At 45.1% G+C, this 9,944-nt stretch overlaps 1 non-coding gene across 1 annotated transcript; it reads right to left on the bottom strand.

Moving 5' to 3' along the window:
• Positions 1-2,453: 2,453 nt before the first annotated feature.
• Positions 2,454-2,525, bottom strand: Trnai-gau (transfer RNA isoleucine (anticodon GAU)). The gene has a single exon. It is a non-coding gene; the product is annotated as a tRNA-Ile (tRNA).
• Positions 2,526-9,944: the final 7,419 nt, after the last annotated feature.

Raw genomic sequence — 9,944 nt, 5'->3', positions numbered from 1 at the left:
TCACAATGTTATTCAGTGTCAGTGACCTGTGAGCTATATGCAAACAGACAAGTGAAAATACGTTTCATATCACGAACCTTTTCCTTCGAGGTAAAAGAGACATAGTGAATCGACGAAGACTGCGGCGGTACAAGTGTTTGTGCACTACATAGGACAGTGTGCCGTTGCTAGCCAAATAGTGAAGTGCAGTACTTAAATTTGTGCAGTGGACTTCGGAGGCACCGAGTGGTCCCTTCCCACAGCCAAGGTGTACAGCAAGTGGAAACAAGTGCGGTTGGTTTTTTTTGCAAACTCTGTGAACACTGCTCGAGACACTGAAAAGTTTGGACCGAGACGCGCGGCATCGCTTTACGGCGGTGGGCCCGCGCAACTGCCGAGTTCCACACGGCGCGCAGCGCGCCACCAAACTGATTGTTGCGAGTGCAGTTATGTGCATATGACACATTATTGGCTAACGGCATAACATAGAAGGACAATTTAAATGCAAAGCAAAATCTACGTTTAATTGGACACCCAACGAAGTGCCAAGACATGTAGAAACACAGATTCCTGAAACCCGAAATAAAGTCTGACTACCCCAGCTCATGATTTACGCCCCCACGTTACCTTTGAACAACGCCTTTGTTTATATGTATATATATGTATTAGTATTAAGTTAGACTAAGTATTAATCCATGTGAATTTTTGTTTGTTGTTTATATTACCCATGACGAGACAATAGTAAAATACGGAAAGGATGTCACTAAGCAGATCGTGGAGTAGAAGAGAGAAGCAGTGGAAAGCAGAACCAACTCTAAGCAAGAGCTAACACCTCTTGCTGCCCCAGACACGACTATTAACCCACGATCTAGATCCGAACACTCTAATAAATATGTGACTTTCCTGAAAATTTTTTTTAATAAAAAAAAAAGACTTAGGAATTATGAATTTTATGAGCAGCAAGTGTAAAAGAAGACTGTTTATATAGCGATAGACTATGTATAAAACAATGTAATACCTTTGTATAATGCTATGTACCAAGAAATAATAAAATAATTTTGTGTATACAATACAAAAACAAAGAGAAGAAAGAAGGTAATAGGAGGATGTAACAATTATCCAAATGTGATGATTTTGTGTCAAGGACGATGTAATAATTTTGTGTGTATAGTATGTAAGTTTATGTGTGTTTTACATGTGTTCTGTGTATCCTTATATAAATGATTTGTCCTCACTGTCATGTGTCAAAACTGGCATAAAACCATGTTTGTAGAATGAAGTGATCGGGAGAGAGACACTGACAGTGCAATCCCATTACGTGTGAATAACAGACAAGGACTACCAGTGTGCAAAGTGTTTGGGCTCATTGTCCGCAAAATTGACATTTCTTCAGACAATTCGCCCAAGGGGGCGATGTCAACGAACTGAAAATATTGTGATTTAATCGCAGAGGTGCTGAAAAATTGTGCCAGTGACACATCAGAGAAATATCTGGTAAACGTTTTATCTTTGAGAGACATAGGAACAATTTCGCCCTTCGTTTTTTATTTCTGGTATGAACGACTACTTTTTGTTCTGATGGGCTGGTGGGATGTCGTACTGTCTAATTACTAGTGTGTGTGTGTGTGTGGTAAGTGAAAGAGTTAAAAGACGTAAGATGTGTTTTATATTATTTTCATCGCACAACAAGCCTTATTCCCATGCCTATGGAGTATTCATGTTAAGCAGAGACGGCGAGTTTTAGATGGAACCGAATATCTTCAAAACGGCGCTGCTCAACAGTAGAGGTGCGTGATTGTGCTCTCTACTTTCCTTTCGTGGCCGCTCAAATTACTTCCAATTCGTTTTGCCGAGACATTCAGAACCTGCAATCTTCTTTTTCTTATAAAAATACTAGTCCGATGCAAAAGAAATACTCTTAGATTTAATAATTGCCATTCTTTTACCCAGGCCACGGGGAATGATAGAACGTACGTGCCTCTACTCTGAATGTACGTTCGCAATCTCCGAGTGTGTTACGACGAAATTATTTCACAATGAAAATTTCTCATCAGACCGCAACCACTCGCACGCGAATGTACGTACCCTCTGAATGTATCTAGTCAGTCACGCGCGTTGTTCAAAAGCTTTACTTTTAATATTCAGTGGATTAAATTTCCGAAATTAATTTTTGTTCATGCTGCAAATCGTACTTCACGCGAAGTATTTATTACGTAAGTTTCAGGCTCAATTTAATAAAAATAAAGATTCCGAATAATAGAAATAAAGAATAACAATCAAACATATCAAACTTAAAAAAAACAGAAAGAGGGAACGTTACATGCTGTACCGCTTTGGCAAATGCTTTATCTGCGCCATTCGCCTTAATCACATCTGAGAGTAATTCTTAATAAAACGTCTGTCGCTAATTGTTCGTCATCACAGATACTGTTTGCTATACCTCCACGACGCGAAACTGATTTCCAAAATTCGTCTTTCTCCTGTGAGGATGGAACTTACGACCCCTGGTTTATCAGACCAGCGCTCTACCACTGAGCTAAAGAGGCACAGCCTAGCGGTACTCTTGGGTACTTCGTCCTTACGGTCGTCTGCATCATCAGACTTCAGCTGAAAAACACTTCATATTACCGTCCAATATTTGCAGCTATGGCGACCCATTACTGCTTGGCTACACATCTGACACGTAACCGATGTGCTCTCCAAACACCAACACTTGCATTTCAGAACATGTCTTTCATACATGTCTACAAAATCACCTTCACCTTCAAATACAGTTTCCTTGCGAATGACAGAGACATAGGCAAAGTTTAAAGTTCCTATTTCCATTACATCACGTTAATCAGAAAAACGGTAATTTACATCTGCAGCGGAACAAAATTCCGTTCCGCCCAGGAAGGGGCTCGAACCCACGACACTGGGATTAAGGGTCTCACGCTCTACCGACTGAGCTCGCCAGCTGCCTCGGTTAATACCTCAAGGGTAGCACGTCACACAGTACTCGTTTGGGTTGGGTTGTCCCATACAGAATCTCTCCATGCTGCCTAATGGTTTCCTAACGTCACACTCGTCACGTATTTCACTTTTATTTCTTAATCATTTCTGAGAGGTAGAGGAATTGCATGACAACATGCAGAGCTAGTGGCGTCAAAATTAACACACATACTTGATGTGACTCAAAGGCCGAACGAGTTACTTTCCGACGTTGTTTTAGATGTGCAAGTGCCAGTCAAAACTCGCGGTGACGGCACTCTGCCGACCATTTCGCTAGTTAACACCGGTCTTGTTGTGTGCGTTTCAAGCTCAAGAGCAACTCCAAGCCAAAAATGGTCAACAGCAACATTCAGACGGTTTCGTACTGCACAATTGCTACATTAAAACACTATGTCTCTTTTTCAGAACTGGAAAAACACGAAGCGTGACAGCATTCGAACCTGTAATCTTCAGATCCGAAGTCCGACGCCTGATCCATTAGGCCACACGGTCACTGACGACCAACTACAACTTGTATACGACTCATCTCGAAACGCTCAAACCCCTGAGGAATTGTGTTTTCGTTCCACACAGCCGCTGCCCCTTGCTCTTTCCCACCCATTCGTTACATTCAACCTCTTACGAGACCGATCAAATATAGACTGGGAAACCAGACCACACACTTTGTGCTTTCGGAATCGATGGCAGGGCGTCCCTCGCGGCATTTGCTACGGTTGTCATTTGGTACTTCTGCAGAAGAGGCGGCGGCGGCCTCGACGACGACGACGACGACGACGACGACCGCGAGGGGATCTGAGACATGTCAGAAATACATCTATAAAATGTAATTCAGACTGTCTCGTCCCACCTTATGCTGTACCGCCTAGGAAAATGCTTTATCTGCGCCATTCTCCTTAATCACATCTGAGAGTAATTCTTAATAAAACGACTGTTGCTAATTGATGGTCATCACAGATACTGTTTACTATACGGCCACGAAGCGAAAGTGATTCCCAAAATTCGTCTTCCTCCTCTGAGGATGGAACTTACGACCCCTGGTTTACTAGATCAGTTCTCTACCACTGAACTAAAGAGGCGCGGCCAAGCGGTACTCTTGGGTACTTCGGCCTCACGGTCGTCTGCATCATCAGACTTCAGCTGAGAACACTTCATATTACCGTCTAATATTTGCAGCTATGGCGACCCATTACTGCTTGGCTACACATCTGACACGTAACCGATGTGCTCTCCAAACAACAACACTTGCATTTCAGAACATGGATTTCATACATGTCTACAAAATCACCTTCACCTTCAAATACAGTTTCCTTGCGACTGACAGAGACATAGGCAAAGTATAAAGTTCCTATTTCCATTACATCACGTTAATCAGAAAACGGTAGTTTACATCTGCAAGGGGCTCGAACACTCGACCATGGAATTAAGAGTCTCACACTCTACCGACTGAACTAGCCGGCTGCCTCGGTGTATACCTGCCGGGTAGCACGTCACACAGTACTCGTTTGGGTTGGGTGGTCCCATACAGAATCTCTCCATGCTGCCTAATGTTTTCCTAACGTCACACTCGTCACGTACTTCACTTTTATTTCATAATCATTTCTGAGAGGTAAAGGAATGGCATGACAACATGCAGAGCTAGTGACGTCAAAATTTACACACATTCTAGATGTGACTCAAAAGCCGAACGAGTTACTTTCCGACGTTGTTTTAGATGTGCAAGTGCCAGTCAAAACTCGCGGTGACGGCACTCTGCTGACCATTTCGCTAGTTAACACCGGTCTTGTTGTGTGTGTTTCAAGCTCAAGAGCAACTCCAAGCAAAAAATGGTCAACAGCAACATTCAGACGGTTTCGTACTGCTCAATTGCTACATCAAACGGTATGTTTCCTTTTCAGAACTGGAAGATCACGACCGTTACAGAATTCGAACCTGTAACCTTCAGATCCGAAGTCCGCCGGCTGATCCATTAGGCCACACGGTCACTGACGACCAACTATAACTTGTATACGACTCATCTCGAAACGCTCACACCCCCTGAGGAATTGTGTTTTCGTTCTACACAGCCGCTGCCCCATGCTCTTTCCACCCACTCGTTACATTCTACCTTTTACGAGACCGACCAAATATAGACTGGGACACAAGACCACACACTTTGTGCATTCGGAATCGAAGGCAGGGCGTCCCTCGCCGCATTTGCTACGATGGCCATTTGCTACTTCTGCAGAAGAGGCGGCGGCGGCGAAGACGAAGACGACGACGACGACGACGACGACGACGACGACGACGACAGGCTCTGAGATATGTGAGAAATACAACTATAAAATGTAATTCAGACTGCCTCGCCCCACCTTATGCTCTACCGCTTTGGCAAATGCTTTATCTGCGCCATTCGCCTTAATCACATCTGAGAGTAATTCTTAATAAGACGCCTGTCGCTAATTGTTCGTCATCACAGATACTGTTTGCTATACGGCCACGACGCGAAACTGATTTCCAAAATTCGTCATCCTTCTCTGAGGATGGAACTTACTACCCCTTGTTTACTGGACCAGTTCTCTACCACTGAGCTAAAGAGGCGCGGCCTTGAGGTACTCTTGCGTACTTCGGCCTTACGGTCGCCTGCATCATCAGACTTCAGCTGACAACACTTCATATTAGCTTCTAATATTTGCAGCTATGGCGACCCATGACTGCTTGGCTACACATCTGACACGTAACCGATGTGCTCTCTTAACAACAACACTTGCATTTCAGAACATGTCTTTCACACATGTCTACAAAATCACCTTCACTTTCAAATACAGTTTCCTTGCGACTGACAGAGACGTAAGTAAAGTTTAATGTTGCTATTTCCATTACATCACGTGAACCAGAAAAACGGTAATTTACATCTGCAGCAGAACAAAATTCCGTTCCGCCCAGCGTGGCGCTCGAACCCACAACCCTGGGAGTAAGAGTCTCACGCTCTACCGACTTAGGTAGCCGGCTGCCTCGTTGAATACCTCCCGGGTAGCACGTCACACAGTACTCGTTTGGGTTGGGTGGTCCCATACAGAATCTCTCCATGCTGCCTAATGTTTTCCTAACGTCACACTCGTCACGTACTTCACTTTCATTTCATAATCATTTCTGAGAGGTAAAGGAATTGCATGACAACATGCAGAGCTAGTGGCGTCAAAATTAACACACCACTTGATGTGACTCAAAAGCCGAACGAGTTACTTTCCGACGTTGTTTTAGATGTGCAAGTGCCAGTCAAAACTCGCGGTGACGGCACTCTGCTGACCATTTCGCTAGTTAACACCGGTCTTGTTGTGTGTGTTTCAAGCTCAAGAGCAACTCCAAGCAAAAAATGGTCAACAGCAACATTCAGACGGTTTCGTACTGCTCAATTGCTACATCAAACGGTATGTTTCCTTTTCAGAACTGGAAGATCACGACCGTTACAGCATTCGAACCTGTAACCTTCAGATCCGAAGTCCGCCGGCTGATCCATTAGGCCACACGGTCACTGACGACCAACTATAACTTGTATACGACTCATCTCGAAACGCTCACACCCCCTGAGGAATTGTGTTTTCGTTCTACACAGCCGCTGCCCCATGCTCTTTCCACCCATTCGTTACATTCTACCTTTTACGAGACCGACCAAATATAGACTGGGACACAAGACCACACACTTTGTGCATTCGGAATCGAAGGCAGGGCGTCCCTCGCCGCATTTGCTACGATGGCCATTTGCTACTTCTGCAGAAGAGGCGGCGGCGGCGATGACGAAGATGACGACGACGACGACGACGACGACGACGACGACAGGCTCTCAGATATGTGAGAAATACAACTATAAAATGTAATTCAGACTGCCTCGTCCCACCTTATGCCGTACCGCTTTGGCAAATGCTTTATCTGCGCCATTCGCCTTAATCACATCTGAGAGTAATTCTTAATAAAACGCCTGTCGCTAATTGTTTGTCATCACAGATACTGTTTGCTATACGGCCACGACGCAAAACTGATTTCCAAAATTCGTCCTCCTCCTCTGAGGATGGAACTTACGACCCCAGGTTTACTAGACCAGTACTCCACCACCGAGCTGAAGAGGCGCGTCCTAGCGGTACTCTTGTGTACTTTGGCCACACGGTCGTCTGCATCATCAGACTTCAGCTTACTACACTTCATATTACCGTCTAATATTGGCAGCTATGGCGACCCATTACTGCTTGGCTACACATCAGACACATAACCGATGTGCTCTCCAAACAACAACACTTGCATTTCAGAACATGTCTTTCACACATGTCTACCAAATCACATTCACCTTCAAATGCAGTTTCCTTGCGACGGACAGAGACGTAGGTAAAGTTTAATGTTGATATTTCCATTACATCACGTTAACCAGAAAAACGGTTATTTACATCTGCAGCGGAACAAAATTCCGTACGTGACCAGCGTGGGGCTCGAACCAACAACCCTAGGATTAAGAGTCTCACGCTCTACCGACTGAACTAGCCGGCTACCTCGGTTAATACCTGCCGGGTAGCACGTCACACAGTACTCGTTTGGGTTGGGTGGTCCCATACAGAATCTCTCCATGCTGCCTAATGTTTCCCTAACGTCACACTCGTCACGTACTTCACTTTTATTTCATAATCATTACTGAGAGGTAAAGGAATTGCATGAAAACATGCAGAGCTAGTGGCGTCAAAATTAACACACATACTTGATGTGACTCAAAAGCCGAACCAGTTGATTTCATACGATGTTTTATATGTGCAAGTGCCAGTCAAAACTAGCCGTGACGGCACTCTGCCGACCATTTCGCTAGTTAACACAAGTCTAGTTGTGTGTGTTTCAAGCTCAAGAGCAACTCCAAGCAAAATATGGTCAACAGTAACATTCAGACTGTTACGTACTGCTCAATTGCTACATCAAACGGTATGTTTCCTTTTCAGAACTGGAAGAACACGACCGTTACAGCATTCGAACCTGTAATCTTCAGATCCGAAGTCAGACGCCTGATCCTTTAGGCCACACGGTCACTAACGACCAACTATATCTTGTATACGACTCATCTCGAAACGCTCACACCCCTGAGGTTTTGTGTTTTCGTTCTGCACAGCCGCTGCCCCATGCTCTTTCCACCCATTCGTTACATTCAACCTTCTACGAGACCGACCAAATATAGACTGGGAAACAAGACCACACACTTCGTGCATTCGGAATCGAAGGCAGGGCGTCCCTCGCCGCATTTGCTACGATGGCCATTTGCTACTTCTGCAGAAGCGGCGGCGACGACGACGATGACGACGACAGGCTGTGAGAAATGTGAGAAATACATCTATAAAATGTAATTCAGACTGCCTCGTCCCACCTTATGCTCTACCGCTTTGGCAAATGCTTTATCTGCGCCATTCGCCTTAATCACATCTGAGAGTAATTCTTAATAAGACGCCTGTCGCTAATTGTTCGTCATCACAGATACTGTTTGCTATACGGCCACGACGCGAAACTGATTTCCAAAATTCGTCATCCTTCTCTGAGGATGGAACTTACTACCCCTTGTTTACTGGACCAGTTCTCTACCACTGAGCTAAAGAGGCGCGGCCTTGAGGTACTCTTGCGTACTTCGGCCTTGCGGTCGCCTGCATCATCAGACTTCAGCTGACAACACTTCATATTAGCTTCTAATATTTGCAGCTATGGCGACCCATGACTGCTTGGCTACACATCTGACACGTAACCGATGTGCTCTCTTAACAACAACACTTGCATTTCAGAACATGTCTTTCACACATGTCTACAAAATCACCTTCACTTTCAAATACAGTTTCCTTGCGACTGACAGAGACGTAAGTAAAGTTTAATGTTGCTATTTCCATTACATCACGTGAACCAGAAAAACGGTAATTTACATCTGCAGCAGAACAAAATTCCGTTCCGCCCAGCGTGGCGCTCGAACCCACAACCCTGGGAGTAAGAGTCTCACGCTCTACCGACTTAGGTAGCCGGCTGCCTCGTTGAATACCTCCCGGGTAGCACGTCACACAGTACTCGTTTGGGTTGGGTGGTCCCATACAGAATCTCTCCATGCTGCCTAATGTTTTCCTAACGTCACACTCGTCACGTACTTCACTTTCATTTCATAATCATTTCTGAGAGGTAAAGGAATTGCATGACAACATGCAGAGCTAGTGGCGTCAAAATTAACACACCACTTGATGCGACTCAAAAGCCGAACGAGTTACTTTCCGACGTTGTTTTAGATGTGCAAGTGCCAGTCAAAACTCGCGGTGACGGCACTCTGCTGACCATTTCGCTAGTTAACACCGGTCTTGTTGTGTGTGTTTCAAGCTCAAGAGCAACTCCAAGCAAAAAATGGTCAACAGCAACATTCAGACGGTTTCGTACTGCTCAATTGCTACATCAAACGGTATGTTTCCTTTTCAGAACTGGAAGATCACGACCGTTACAGCATTCGAACCTGTAACCTTCAGATCCGAAGTCCGCCGGCTGATCCATTAGGCCACACGGTCACTGACGACCAACTATAACTTGTATACGACTCATCTCGAAACGCTCACACCCCCTGAGGAATTGTGTTTTCGTTCTGCACAGCCGCTGCCCCATGCTCTTTCGACCCATTCGTTGCATTCAACCTTTTACGAGACCGACCAAATATAGACTGGGAAACAAGACCACACACTTTGTGCATTCGGAATCGAAGGCAGGGCGTCCCTCGCGGCATTTGCTACGATGGCCATTTGCTACTTCTGCAGAATCTGCGGCGGCGACGACGACGACGACGACGACGACGACGTCCGCGAGAGGCTCTGAGATATGTGAGAAATACATCTATAAAATGTAATTCAGACTGCTTCGTCCCACCTTATGCTGTACCGCTTTGGCAAATGCTTTTTACGCAGGGCACAGACCATCAGATGCCCCGCATGCTGGCGACCTCTTTTGTCGGCGTG

This window comes from Schistocerca gregaria, chromosome 4 (genome assembly GCF_023897955.1).
Source record: "Schistocerca gregaria isolate iqSchGreg1 chromosome 4, iqSchGreg1.2, whole genome shotgun sequence".
In the NCBI taxonomy this organism is placed as follows: domain Eukaryota; kingdom Metazoa; phylum Arthropoda; class Insecta; order Orthoptera; family Acrididae; genus Schistocerca; species Schistocerca gregaria.
Note: the sequence above shows the minus strand (reverse complement) of the source record. Positions and strands in the feature narration are given on the sequence as shown.